The 15,347-nt window shown below is 43.3% G+C and overlaps 1 pseudogene; it reads left to right on the top strand.

The window, feature by feature from the left end:
• The first annotated feature begins 210 nt into the window (after positions 1-210).
• On the top strand, positions 211-1,149 carry LOC147888404 (wall-associated receptor kinase-like 14 pseudogene; annotated as a pseudogene).
• Positions 1,150-15,347: the final 14,198 nt, after the last annotated feature.

Raw genomic sequence — 15,347 nt, 5'->3', positions numbered from 1 at the left:
ATTGATTTGGCTAGATCGAAGGTGGCTATGGGAAGGAACATGTTTCATTATTAGTAGTAGCAAGAAATGAATGGGAAAAAGGGTCTAAGATGTGTATAGGCACACACACACACACACTTTTTTTTTTGGGTGAAACCACACACACACGTAACGCCCAAACTCTTCGCAGAAGCTGAACTAGAAAAGGCTACTCATAAATTTTCCGAGACAATGAAACTGGGAAGTGGTGGCTATGGAACCGTTTACAAGGGCATCCTCACAGATGGCTCCGTTATGGCAATCAAGAAGTCTAACCGCGCACAGCAGCCTGGGGAAGCGGATCAATTCATCAACGAAATCATTCTTTGCTCCAACATCAACCACCGAAACATTGTTCAACTGCTCGGTTGCTGTCTCGAGGCACGAGTACCCCTCCTCATCTATGAGTACATTCCCAATGGAACGCTGTCGGAGCATCTGCGAGGCAAATTCGGTACTAACCTGAGTTGGGAAATTCGCTTGCAAATTGCGTGTCAAACTGCAGATGCCATTACGTATCTACATTCTGCTGCATCTCCACCGATCATCCACAGAGATATAAAATCTTCTAACATCCTCCTGGACCATGACTTCACCCCAAAAATTGCTGATTTCGGTGTGTCAAGACTAAGCGCACTCGATCAGACCCATGTCTCCACGGTAGTGTTGGGCACGTTCGGGTACTTGGATCTTGAATACTTTGAAACTTTACGCCTCACTGACAAGAGCGATGTCTATAGCTTTGGGATGGTATTACTCGAGCTATTAACTTCATTGTCGCCAGTGGCAATGGGCAGCAATCTAGCTTTACTGTGTGACAGAAAGTTGAGGACAGGAGAGTTCTCTGAAATCATAGATCCCCATCTCGCAGCTTCGATGAGCGCACAAGAAAAGAGCTCCGTTTATCATTTGACCAAGATTGCCCTCAGTTGCTTATCAATCCAAAGCGATAGCAGGCCGTCCATGAGAGAGGTTGCTGATCAATTGTATCGTATCCCATTACGCAGCTCATTTGTCGTGCAATCTCCAACTCGATCGTATGATGGAGTGAGCTCAGAAGAAGACGAGGGACTGCCACTATGTGTTACACATGGATTGACCACATCATCAGCCTCCGAGATTCGAGAATGAAGGGAAGATTTGTATGGCAGAGGTAATGCAACGAAATAGGAGCTATGATTGTAGATAGTGAGGTGAATGTGGCGACGGCAATTACTGTGCACAGAAGATTAGGATGAGCCCCAGGGCCCGAATGAGCCTCTTCAGCCTATGGAATGTCTTTTTATTTGCCTACCTTGAACTTTTCCGTTGATGTTTTTCTATCTTCTACATGTTTTAAAAGACACCTTAGTTTTTAAAATTTTAGTGATTGCAATTGTAGTCATTGCTATTTTTGCGTTGAGGTAGTGCATTATTCTTGAACATAAGAATCACGATGGATAAATTTCAACGGATTTGGAGAAGCTTAAGTAAGGTGAAACATAGACCCAACTCTAGATCTCATCTTTAAAGAGATTCTTTCAAGCACGCTCTCACTAAAGAGAGAAGCTACCAAGAGCAACTAAGAGCAAGAACGCTCTCACTAAATGGAGGAGCTACCAAGAGCAACCAAGCATCTTATTTGAGAAGGAAGCCAACATCATCTTGCTAGATCAGATTCTTGGTGTATACATCTTCTACCATTTAGCTAGTTCTTGAGCCTACTTGGCCACCTAGACACATTGTATAGGAATTTGTCCTCTTCGTTATGAGCTTGGGCCCCGTTCCAAGGTGTTGTGTTCTAGAAAAGGACAATATATGCCTCCATTTGGCAACAGTGGTTTTATCAAGATTAGGTGATGCATTCATTGTAGGCATTAGTTTCTCAATAACACCCCCTCAGGGTGGCTAATCACAAAGAGATCTTCTTCGAGCTGCATAAGGGTGGTAGGCTCACGGGGAAGGCACAACATGTGCTCTCATGTTCTTGGTCTCTTAAAAGTCCAAGTGCTAGACCTAAAACAAAGGAAACTGGGTCACTAAGATCTATGATGATTCTCTATGTGCTTGAACTAGGCGAGCCTCACTCACATGCATGTGTCCTATCCTTGTAGAGGACTATCTCCCTCGCCTTTCTTCACTTACACTACCAAGGCCACTAATTAGCAAGGCATTCTACTATTTTCTTGTTGTAGCAAGATCAAATATCAGATATGGACATTTGTTCAAAGCTTTGTGTGTGCCATGATAAAAGTGTCATAAGCAATCCTTAAACCATAGTTATGGCAGCTCTAATACTAGTGTAAAGAAAGAAAAGGAGACTCGAATGGAAAATAGGAGAGAAATGAAACCCAACTAATATAGCCTTTGTAATGAGCTTGAACTACACCTTGTTAAACATGGGTGCCCTTTTTTCCTCCAACTTTCCTTATGCATTCAACTTTTGGATCATCAAGTGTAAAAAGCTGATCCCATCTCTATTCCTTAGTTTACCTTTATCAAAGGCCTTTTCAAGAGCTCACACTTGCTTGCTATTAAGCTTCAGGAAGTATTTTTTACGTAATTATAAACATTAAACATAAAATTGAACATGTTATCTTATATTTACTAGTCCTCTTCCTCTTCTTTCATGGTATCTTATATTTACTAGTCCTCTTCCTCTTCTCTCATGTGGCACAACATTTCACCTTCCATTTCTCAATAAGTTCACTTACAATCGTCTTCTTAGCCTAATCATAGGCAGCATATAATTTGATCCAGTAACAAGTAGACCACATAACACAATGTGAGCTAAGAAAAAAAGAGAAGATCACACTCACAAAAGGGAATTTTCAGCAAATAAATGTACATCACCTTCTTATTTGCAAGAGCCACTCATCAAGCACCAGATTACTTATGCATCACAACAAGACAAAGCAACTACAGACGCGCCTGATAGATGCACAAAATAAGTGTCTACTAGCGCATCTATTCGTGCGTCTAATAGCGCAACTACATTGTGTTTTAGACGCATTTATAAATGCGCAACAGAGTAAAAAATTTTACCGCAGGCTGATAAATGTGCATTACTGCTTTCCAAACATTGCCCATGATTTGGCAAAGCACATAATTAAAAAAAATATCAATGCTATGCACGTGTCATACACGATAATATGCTTTTTGCCAAATGCACATACATAAAAATTAAGTGAGGTCATGAGAATGAGACAATATATAAAATAGTTTTGCCAATATCAATGATGGGCTATAGTTCGATCTCATCCTCAATGAGATCAACCCTTTGCCAGACTATCTACTTCAATATCCAAACCAATGTGGAGATCTACAAATACATTCAGCCCACTACTAGTGCTACTGTCCTCATCGAAATCAGCATCACCAATGGTAGGCTCGTCCTCATGGGTAGTGGCCTGAATATCTATATCTCCTAGCTCATGATCATCCTCATCTCTCGTATCATGATCATCATCACCTCCATGGCCATGATCATCCTCCATATGCTCCATATTAGTAAATGTACTATACATCACTTTGGAACGTGGCATAATAGGTATGAGGTGCGATCACCTATTATTATCCACCATTGGTTGATAGACCACCTAATTCAAACACAAATACAAACATGTTATTTCCCTTGCATCGAAGGTATCAAATATTAAAAAGTGAGTATTGTCCCAGGCGTATGTCAACACTCATACAGAGCCACATTTATATGTTCTGCAACAAAAATCGAATTTGGTCATGCTTGTGCCCTATGTCATTTCATACTCACCGGCTGTAATTTGTAGCAAGCAATGCAGTCCACCTTATGTCAGACCTTTGACATTACAGATTTGGGCCTCTTATACTACTATCTTGGTGTTGAATTTTGGAAAACCTAAGGGGGGATTTCTACGCTACAGACCAAATATTTGAAGGGGTTGTTGCAAAAATTTAAGATGGAGAATAGTAAGCATGTGGTCACCACTCCATTGGAAAAAGGACTAAAGCTGATTAAGCATGATGAGGCTAAAAAGTTTGACGGTACTTTGTATAGGTACTTGGTTGGTAGTTTGATTTACTTATGCTCTATGTGGCCAGACATTGCCTATGTAAAAGGGCATATATCTCAGTTCATGCATTTTCCCATAGTCATGCATTGGAATGTAGTGAAGAGGGTACTCCGTTATGTACATGGTACACTTACCTATGGGCTGCATTATGCTCTAGATGGTGACATTTTTTTCAGTGGCTTTATAGTTGGTTAGGGAACATAGATGATTGTAGGTCCACTTGTGGCTATCGTTTCTCATTGGGCTCAGCATGTATCTCATGGCTCAATAAGAAGAAAGACCGAGTGTCTCTCTCTAGCAGCAATGAAGCAGAGTACAAAGCTATGAGTTCAGCCACTATGGAATGTATGTGGTTGACGAAGCTTCTACATGACTTGCATCATGCTCAGAATGGTGACGCAACTCAGATCTTTTGTGACAACTAGAGTTGCATTGCTATTGGAAACAATCCTACATTTCATGCTCGCATGAAACACATAGAAAGTCACTATCATTATGTGTGGGATTGTATTACAGATGGCTTCATCGACCTCACATATTGTTCCTATGAGGACAATGTGGCCTATATCTTCACTAAAATCTTGTCAATGCCTCTTTTCACATGACATTGACATGGCTTGGGGATATGAGACATACAAACAATGTCAAGGGGGTTGTAAAATGATATTGTTTTCTTTTGTACTCCCATAGGTTGCTATATCGACATGTGGATGAATTTGTGCAACCATGGTACTTTAGGTACTTCGGGTACTACTGAGACTAGACTCCAAAGTAAGAGTGTCATACACGCGTCCGAACCTAAGCCTCCCTCCTCGCAAGGTATAATCCTTTAGACGTTGAGGTAGATTCCTCCAAGCAATGAATCAAGGTCATCCTTCATTATGGCCCTTGCCTTCAAGCTCCACTTCTCGTGAACTTCCGATTAGGGCTCCAATACCATGTTAGGAATGAACCTATATAGAGGGTATCCCATAGTGGAAGACTTAAGAGCATCCTAGGAATTCACACGGAAGTGTTTAACTATAGAATCAATACTTCTTTACTTGTGTGTACTTCACAACCATGTGTTTGTGTGTGTGCAAATCAGTAAATAGACAATGCTCCAAGAAAGATATAGAATCCACAGAAAGTATATTTTCGTTCAAAACCGAACACAATACAAAAGAGACATCCAAAGTCCCACCAAATCGTGGTCCTCTGATCATACCAAAAGCTCTCGTACTATCTCCTTGGTGCTCCTAGATTCCTGAGCCCGTGTGCTTCTCTCTCAGCTTTTGTAGACCCTCTGTCCTGTGATCTCTCCACCTTGCTCAAATGTCTCCTTATATAGGGAGAACCCTCCTCCAAAACAGCCGACTTGGTAGGGAGAATTGGGCCGACCCAATCAGTCCCCCCATCTGACTATGCTGGTCTGTAAAACCTCCTAGTGGGGGCACACACTTTGAGGACTAGCTGGTCGGCCCAACATGGCCATGTGGCAAGCTACCACTAGCCCATTCTCCTACATCCCAAACCCGACCACTCTCCAGGCCAATTTGGCCCCCAAAATTACTGCGATCCTGTGCCTCCATGCTATTGTCATTCTACCCCTATTCAAGTCTCCTCCAATCTCTAGATTAGCTCCAAAACATTCTGTGTAGCCCATTGCAGGTGTCCATACTAGGGCTAACATCACCACCTCATCGCAGTTGTTGCAGCAAGCAAACCTAGCACAATTAGATCCTCTCCAATTGTGGATAGCCTCTAGGCATTCTGCCCTCCTCTAATTGCGAAGTACATGCTTCTCTGTGCTGTCCACATGGCAGCCTATTTGCTATCCATATGGTAGCCCCAAATATCTTTCTTTTGTTCTATGGTCCTCCCATCCGATGCACTCCTCATTCAGAAGCTCACAGCTAGGAGGTGACCAATACTTTTCCAACAAGAACCTATCGACCCGAAAGAGTATCAATCGCTTAAGGAAGCACATTGGACCTTGAAAAAGTCCAATACATACATTGGAAGAGCACCAATCGGAACACCAGTAGGGCCATAGGATGGTGGTAGGGAATTGAAGGCTATATTGAGGAGGGTTTGGGATACCGTGCACAGGTGCATTCAAGAACTACATACCTATGCAAATATCCATCCAATTTTGGGCATATAGGGTCAAAACCATTGCAAGCATTCCCCCTATAGCATACTTCTTAAGGACAACGTACATTTGAATTGAGGGTACATTGGAATAGAAGCCAAGGCGATCATCGAGATTTGGGCACTCTACGAAACCCCAACCTCGACCACTGCCATCTCCAAGGAAAGATGCGCATGTCTAGCACCATTTCCATTGTTGAATTTAATCAAGACATCCGAAGACACATGCTAGCCATTCACATCAGTCACATCATGTTCTGAGAAGGCAAGGACAAGGTTCTACAGGTCGTCTCAAAGTTGGTGCATGTAAGTGACCCATCTCTATTATCTTGGGTTCTTTGACTCTCTGCCGAGTGTGAAGCACTTGCAATCTTTGTTATCTTGGGTTCTTTGACTGTGTCTCTCCTCTCCTATTCTTGTAGTTGCTTAATAGGGTGAGATTGGTCATCATGTGAAGTACATTCTATTCACCTTGTTTTTATAGGAGCCAATTCCCAAGAGTACTTCCTCCAAAAGCACCTGTATGCTTGAGGCAACCAGAACAACATCTCCCATTCATGTCGAGCTGATCTCCTCTGCTATGACGACATTGGATCCAATGCACAAGAAAGTGGACGAAGCTCAAAGAGCTCTCCTAGAGCTTGCCATTGTCGACGGTCAAGAGGAAGATGTTTCTCACTTAACGTAGTAGCTTGTATCGGTAGTGGGATCTCTCATGAGGAGTTTCAGAATTGGTGGAAATACAAGGGAAGCTGGAGAAGATAAAGGTGATTTACATGAATAGAAGCATAATTGTCAGGGAGATTGCGAGTGTTCCACACACGCCAGCAATCCCTTACATGTGTCAGCTTTTTACCATCTGAGGCAACTAGAGAACCTTGTCCTTGCCTTCCTAGAAGGCAATGTGATTGATGCAAATGGCCAAAATGTGTTTTCAGATGTGTTTAATAAAGTCACATTGGAAATGGTGCCGGACATGCGCAGCATGCGACGGTAGTTGTCGAGGTTGGGTCTAGGAGGTAGTGCCTGATCTACATGATTGCCTTTGCTTCTACTCCAACATACCCTCAATTCAAATTTACATTGACCTCAAGAAGTATGCTCAGGGGAATGCTTGCAATGGTTTTTAACCGGGCGTCAACGTCTTTGACACCGCTTCCATCTGGTCATTCATGATGACCAAATTTCCGTGATGTCTTATTTATAGGCCCAAAATTGGATGGATATTTGCATAGGGCTGGATATCCCAAACCTTCCTCAATACAGCCTTCAATTCCTTGCTCCCACACTATTTTCATGGGTCACCCTAGTGATGTTCCACTCGGGACTCTTCTTGCATATATAGTGGACCTTTTCGAGGTCCAATGTGTTTTCTTAACCAATTGTTACCTTTTCAGATCGATAGGTTCTCTTTTTGTTCTAGACAACATCAACCCTGTTGTATTTTGCTGAAATATGTATTATCTTTGGTTGAATGAAATCTACCAAGTGTTGCTTAGACATATTTAATGAATGTAGTCCTTCATTAATATGTTCTCAACTATAATTAACTCGATTCAATTTAAACTTGTGTGTGTGTGTGTGTGTGTGTGTGTGTGTGTGTGTGTGTGTGTGAGAGAGAGAGAGAGAGAGAGAGATCTTTTGTTGATGTACGTTTCAGCTCCCCCTGCAGGGGAAACTATTGTCTAAGATAAGACATCAAAATTTTCACCCAAAAAAAAAGAGAGGGGTGTGTGTGTGTGTGAGAGAGAGAGAGAGAGAGAGAGAGAGATTTTGCCTACAACTTCTAAGTAATTGGCACATTGAATGCACTAGTGGGCAATATTCTTGAATACGTTGGGCTCACTGATTTGGCTAGATCGAAGGTGGCTATGGGAAGGAACATGTTTCATCATCAGTAGCAGCAAGAAATGAATGGGCAAAAGTGTCTAAGATGTGTATAGGCACACACACACACACTTTTTTTTTGGGTGAAACCACACACACACACGCGCACGCGAACGCACACACACGTCACGCACATAGAGAGAGAGTGTCCTATATATTTATGGATCGAGGGATCTGATGTTTCTATTGTTAAGAAACTGAATGAGACCGCCACTAAGCCTAGGGCTACATGAGATCAGTGTAACAATCATGGAGGATTGAACCATACAAGAAAATCCATAACGGGGAGACAACAACGTAGGCAACACTCAACAATGTATTCCAATGCTTGATAAACAATACAATGATAGACCTCTTATATAGAGAGTCTCAAGGCATAAGCTTACTGTGTGGCATCCTCTGATCCACATCCAACTTGTGGTGACCAATGTCCCACATCCATTCATGTAGTCCACATCCTCTTGTGTGGCTACCATAATTCCCACAAACATACCCCTCTAGGATACCAACACAATATCCCAACAATTGGACATTGCACATTTCAACACCCCTCCTCAATGTACAATCATATGTGATCATCTCACCTCTCACCCCCAATGATTTGGCATTGCCAAACTCACTCTCTCAACACTCCCCCTCAATGACAAATTGGAGTGTTCAACAAATGTGTGTGCATGTGTCTAGCAACCTAGACACCTTATCATCCACTTTACACACCATGCTGTGTGGGCGGGACACCCAAGTGCTTTTTAGACACCCCATGTGTCAGGGAGAAGGAACCAACCCAAGTAGTGCATCATCAATGTACACTACTCCTGCACACCACAATCACATATCTTTTTGAGCACCCGTGGGCTCGGGCAGAGGACCCTCATAAACATGGGTGAGAGAAAATTACATCCATTTTATGCCAACGCAAGGGCAGGGCACCCACAATAATCTGGGTCATGATACAACATATCCATGATTTGCCATACCAGCCAATGCTGCAGCATTTTTCCAAGGCGTAAGAAAACTAGAAAATTTTTCATGTACCATATAGCATAGTGGGATAAAAAAGATGGAGGAATTTTCATGAGTACAAAGGATGAGGATAAGATCTTTTGAACCACAAAATTTAGGGTGTCGTATAACCCTAAACCAAAGACCAAAATAATCATCTTCTGCATGACATTCAAGCAGCCACCACTCCTCTTCACCTCGTTCGATTTCGTTTGTTCGCAGACTACCACTCGAAGAGAAAACCACCGGCTGCTTCTCTCAATGCTTCCTTGCAACTTTTCTTCTTTTGCATTCTCTTGCTTCTTCCATGAGCACACGAGCAGCAAATCTTCGAACAACACTAGTCTTCAGTCTTCAATTCAGCTTGCCTCTTTCCTGGGCATCTCTTGATCTTCACAGCAGAGACTCAATGATGGTAGTAGCTGCTTGCTTGCTGATGTGTCACCTCTTCTTTCACAACAACCATCTTTGTAGCAATAGAAGCTCCTTCTTCTGAAACAACATCCTCCAAGTACATCTTCTATACACAGCAATGTCCTTTGCAGCAGAAACCTACATCAGTCTTCTTTTCTCATAGTAGAAAACTTCAATTCAAGCCTGGCTCTTTCATGGGCTACTCCAAATCCAGCAAAGGCATAATCTCACACAAAACTCTCCCTAATGATAGAGTGTTGCCATTATTTTTCTCTATACAAAAGACATGAAAGAAAACACACTAATCTACCTAAGCTTGTGGACTACCAGCTCTGATACCATGTTAAGAAACTGAATGAGACCGCCACTAAGCCTAGGGCTACATGAGATCAGTGTAACAATCATGGAGGATTGAACCATACAAGAAAATCCATAACGGGGAGACAACAACGTAGGCAACACTCAACAATGTATTCCAATGCTTGATAAACAATACAATGATAGACCTCTTATATAGAGAGTCTCAAGGCATAAGCTTACTGTGTGGCATCCTCTGATCCACATCCAACTTGTGGTGACCAATGTCCCACATCCATTCATGTAGTCCACATCCTCTTGTGTGGCTACCATAATTCCCACAAACATACCCCTCTAGGGTACCAACACAATATCCCAACAATTGGACATTGCACATTTCAACATCTATAATCCCCATACTAATTGTAAGCACATATTTCTAGGTTACTCTAGTCTCTAGGCAATGAGTTGGAACTTTGAGAGGTAGGCGACGAAATTATTCTTTTGTTCTTTCTTTTTAGTGTTACTCTTTCTTACATTTCGAATACTAGTACATGTTTTTATGCTATTTGAATTTATTAAGTGTTGCAAAATGTATTTTCATATTGTGCAAGAAATTTGTATAGTACATGCCTCACAGATTTGATTCATAGTGTTTTACAAATGCAAATATTATTTAAAGATGACTTCATGTTTGTGAAGATTGACCCATACTCTATATTTACTTTTTCTTGTGACATGTATCCATTACATCATATATATTTAAAGACTCTATATTTAAAAATCGTAAAAGGACGTCTTTGAAAAGATGATTGCCAAGAATACTAGAGAGAGAATAGTACTTATGGATACATATGATGTAATGTAAGCCTAGCAATGTAGATTCTTGATTAGATGAATGTCATTATAACACTCGCAACATAGGAAATATGCTCTTGTACAAAAATATGTTATATTTTATCTTATAGTTGTATTCATGTGGGAGACTTTTGGTATGGTATTGAAGGATCCTTTCTAGCCACCTAGAGTCTCCTTGTCCTACATCAACTATACTCAATCTTGACGACCTATCCCAATGGATTCTCTGGACTCTTGGACACAACTTCTCTTTTTCCAACAAGAAGAACCATTTATTAGAAGCTATGAAAACCATTACAATGTCAACAATCTATACAAGATCAAGCATAAATCATGACTTAAATCACAAGGCCAACAATGCCATTCTTTCCTTGATGGAGATGCTTTTTGCTCTGCTACATCTAGAGGTTATAAATAAATTTAAACAAGAATTAAAACTTGATAGTTGAAATTAAATTGACTTGTAATGAGATTAAAAAAGTATATGATTCAATGCCTTATGGTTTGAAATTGTTAATATGTATTAAACACTTATTTCATTAATTTTGGACTAGTGCACTGTCCAAATTCGTTTTGTGAGATAATTTTGGATAAAGCATTTCAAACAAAGAGGCTCTTATAAAACAAAACTTTGAGTCAAAAAGTAAGATTTTAAAAAAGCAAATTAGAAAAAATGACGTGACATGTTATTAAAACTAGAGTACAAAAAAAAAAGAGGACTTCATGTTGTTAAAAGAGACAAAAAGTAAGATTTTAAAAAATCAAATTAGAAAAAAAACTAGAGTACATTTAAAAAAAAGCATGACACATTTGTACAAGAAGTAGATCATATAACTCAAAGCCATATGGTGTTAAAAAACACCTTCCATTAGCTCAGCCTAGAAGATGTCCTTTTTTATCTCCTTCATGTGAAGATCCTTGAATATGAGGAGCATATTGTGCATCCTGAAAGTACTCAAACATTATCTTTGCATGCATCCTTTTTGCCACCACACTAGGAAATTGCTCCCAAGTATATGAAAGAGCCTCCAATGCACTTTGCAGCTCTGGAAACTTTGATGGTTGAGGAGGCATCACAAAGGTCTTTGAGTCTCTCCTTGACACAGCAAAATGAAGACCGTCAACTTCAGGATCTAAACTCTTTGTAAAAATATCCATAAAAGTCTCTTTTGGCTCTATCATTATGCCTACTACAAGGCTTGAAGTCATATCTTTATTGAAGAAAGTAGCATCCCATGGATCTTCAACACCATTGAACTCCCGTTTTGACATAAGTAGAAAGAGTCTCTTTTCCTTTTGATGAAGAAACCAAGCTCTTCTGCCCATGTGATATCGAGTCCACCTACCAAAGCCATTGGGGCTATATTCCTTTCCTTTGAAATTCAAAGTGACATCAGAAACCCATTCTCTGATCTCAGAGTCATTTAGGATAGCCACCACATTAGTTGGTTGCTCCATAATCCTACAAGAAAAGATAATGAAGAATTTAGATACATACAAGTAAAGTACAATATACAACCCTTGATATAATAAATGTGGGAAATAGCCCAAAAGGCTTTACAAGGCTTCATGTGGCAATAAATGTGGGAAATAGCCTAGTCTAAGGCTTTACAAGGCTTAAATATTTGTACAAATGTAAAAAAATTAGCCAATAAAGCTTTACAATAATATAAAATGTCATCTAGTGATAAAGCTTCAATCTACTGGAAGACATGTAATCTGTCCATCCATTGATTTGCCCTCTAGTCATAAAGCTTCAATCTTCGTGATGACATGTAATCTATCCATCCATTGATATCTGTGCACTGATACCCAACTAATGCAATCTACCCACTAAAAACTGTTCCATTGATATCCACTTATGCAGCCCACATGATATCCACTGATGCACCCCAATGATACTCATTAAATAGTGAATGGTCGGGATGGTTGGGTTTCATATGACAATAAATGTAAAAAATAGCATAGAAGGCTTTACAAGGTTTTTTATGACAATAAAGGAGATTAAATATTTATACAAATGCAATAAAAATAACCAATAATCATCAAGCTCCAATATGCCCCATGACATGTAATCTGTCCACTGATATCTACTCATGCAATCTGTCCACTGATAAACTTCTTGGTAAATGGTAAAAGGTCTTATTTAATAGCATGTTATGAGTGTTAAACTGCATGTGAGCGAAGAGGGACTGACAACGATTAGGAACTAGTTAGAAAAATTTGAGCATGGCTTCAATTGGCAACTTGGAGAATTGTCTCTTCTCTAAGGCAATCTAATCTATGCTAAACTATGCTAAACCAACCGTTGAAGCGAAGAAAAGCAATAAATAACTTCTTTTTCTGTGTTCATTTTAATGTGCTGGGGTTTAAGAGGCTTAAATATGCAAAAGAAGGGGTTTTGATGTAGAGGCTAAACCTGCATGTGAGATAAATAAAGAACAAGTATCTAAAGAAAAGTTAACATTTTTCAATTTAAAAGATGAATATATATATAAATATTATCTCACCTTCAAAACAAACCATAAATTCACTCTTTTATAATTTTTTAAAAGTATAATATAAAACATGTAAATATATAAAACTCTCTTTACTTTCTCTCTCTCTCTCTCTCTCGACTCCTAAATCTCTCTGTAGCCATAGTCAAGACACCTCATTCTCTCTCTTAATCTCTCTCTCTCTCTCTCTGACAACTCTTATGTGTTTCCCTCTCTGTCCTCATCCCACTCATTCTCTCTCTTAGTTTATCTCAACTCTCTCTTTCTCTCCCTCCCATGGCGGCTAAGATTTTTCATTCTCTCTCTTTATCTCTCTCTCTCTCTCCCGAGGATTTGTAATTATTTCTCTCTCTCTCTCTCCATCTCTCCCCTCTCTCTCTCTCTCTCCTCTTCTCTCTCTCTCCCTCTCTCTCTCTCTTACCCTCTCTACCTCCCTACCTCTATCCTCTTGGCCGCTAGGATTTGTCATTCTTTCCCTCTCTATGTCTCTCTCTCTCTCTGAATTCTCTCTATTAATCTCTCTCAGCCTTTCTCCCTCCCTCCCTCCCTCCCTCACTTGGCGGCCATGGCCGCGAGAAGTCTCTCTCTCTCTCTCTCTCTCTCTCTCTCTCTACCTCCCTCTCTTGGTGGCCACGGCTGCTAGAAGTTTCATTCTCTCTCCCTCTCTCTTTATCTCTCTCTCCCTAAGTCTCCCTCCTCTCTTCTCTCTCTCTCTCTCCCACGTTTCATTCTGATAAACATCTCTCTCTCTCCCTCTCTCTCCCTCTCTCTCTTTCTCTCTCTCTCCCTCTCTCTCTTTCCCTCTCTCTCTCTTTCTCTCTCTCTCCCTCTCTCTTTCTCTCTCTGTCCCTCTCTCTCCCTACTCTCTCCCTCCCTCAAGCAGCCACAGCCACCAGGAGACCCTCTTCTCTCTCTTAATCTCTCTCCCCCTCTCTCCTCTCTCTTTCTTTCCCTCCCTACTCTTCTCTCTCATTTAAGGAGCCCATCTTCTCTCTGTGAATCTCTCTCTCTCTCTCCCTCTCTCCTCTCTCTCTTTCTCTCCCTCCCTACTCCTCTCATTTCTCATTCTCTCTCTCATTTCTATTCTCTCTCTCCCTTTGGCGGCCACAGCCGCCAAGAGCCCCTCTTCTCTCTCTTAATTTCTCTCTTTCCCTCTCTCCTCTCTCCTCAAACCCCTCCCCCCCTCTGCCCCCCCTCGACCCCTCCCCCCCCTCCCTCCCCTCCCGCTCCCCCCTCCCCTTCCCCCCCCGCCCCCCCTTCCCCCTGACGGCCCTCCCCCCGCCCTCCCCTCCCTTTGCCGCCAAAACCCCTCCCCCCCTCTGCCCCCCCTCTCCCCCCCTCGATCCCTCCCCCACGTCCCCTCCCCTCCCCTTCCCCCCCCGCCCCCCCTTCCCCCTGACGGCCCTCCCCCCCGCCCTCCCTGCCCTGCCCTCCCCTCCCCTCCCTCCGTCGCCAAAACCCCTCCCCCCCTCTGCCCCCCTCGACCCCTCCCCTCCCCTCCCGCTCCCCCCCTCACCTCCCCCCCCCCCTTTCCCTGTCAAGGGGGTCTGGCGACCGCGGCCGCCAGCCCTCCCTCCCACCCCCTTCCCCCTCCACACCCCATTCCCCCTTCGCCCCCGCCCCCCTTCCCCCTGGAGGGGGGCGCTAGCCCCCCCTTCCCTCCCTCCGTGGGGCTGGCGGCTGCCGCAGCCAACCCCCCCCTCCCCCTTCCCCCCCCCCGCCAGCCCCCTGCCCCCCTCCCACCTGCTTCCCCCTCAGCCCCCCCATCCCCCCTTCCCCCCCTCCAGGGGGTCTCGCGGCCGTGGCCGCCAGACCCCCCTCCACCCCTGCCCCCCTTCCCCCTAGAGGGGGGCGCCAGCCCCCCCCTTTCCCCCCCCCGCCAGCCCCCCTTCCCCCCCTCCTGCCAACCCCTCGCCCCCCTCCCACCCCCTTCCCCCTCCTCCCCCCCTCCCACCCCCGCCAGCCCCCCGCCCCCCTTCCCCCCCTCCACGCCGCCAGCCCCCCTCCCCCCTTTCCGCCCCCCCTGCCCCCGTCCCACCCCTTTCCCTCTCCACCCCTCCTTCCCCCCTTCCCCAAGGCTGGCGGCCGCAGCCGCCAGCCCCCCACCCCCCTCCCCCCTTTCCCCCCCCGCTCCCATCCCACCCCCTTCCCCCTCCACCCGCTTTCCCCAAGGCTGGCGGCCACGGCCGCCAGCTCCCCCCGCCCCCGT

Source organism: Dipteris shenzhenensis, chromosome 21, assembly GCF_047967505.1.
Source record: "Dipteris shenzhenensis isolate YYH24624 ecotype China chromosome 21, Dip_SZ_1.0, whole genome shotgun sequence".
In the NCBI taxonomy this organism is placed as follows: Eukaryota; Viridiplantae; Streptophyta; class Polypodiopsida; order Gleicheniales; family Dipteridaceae; genus Dipteris; species Dipteris shenzhenensis.
The sequence above is the reverse complement of the archived record's forward strand: the minus strand, read 5'-3'. Positions and strand labels throughout refer to the sequence as shown.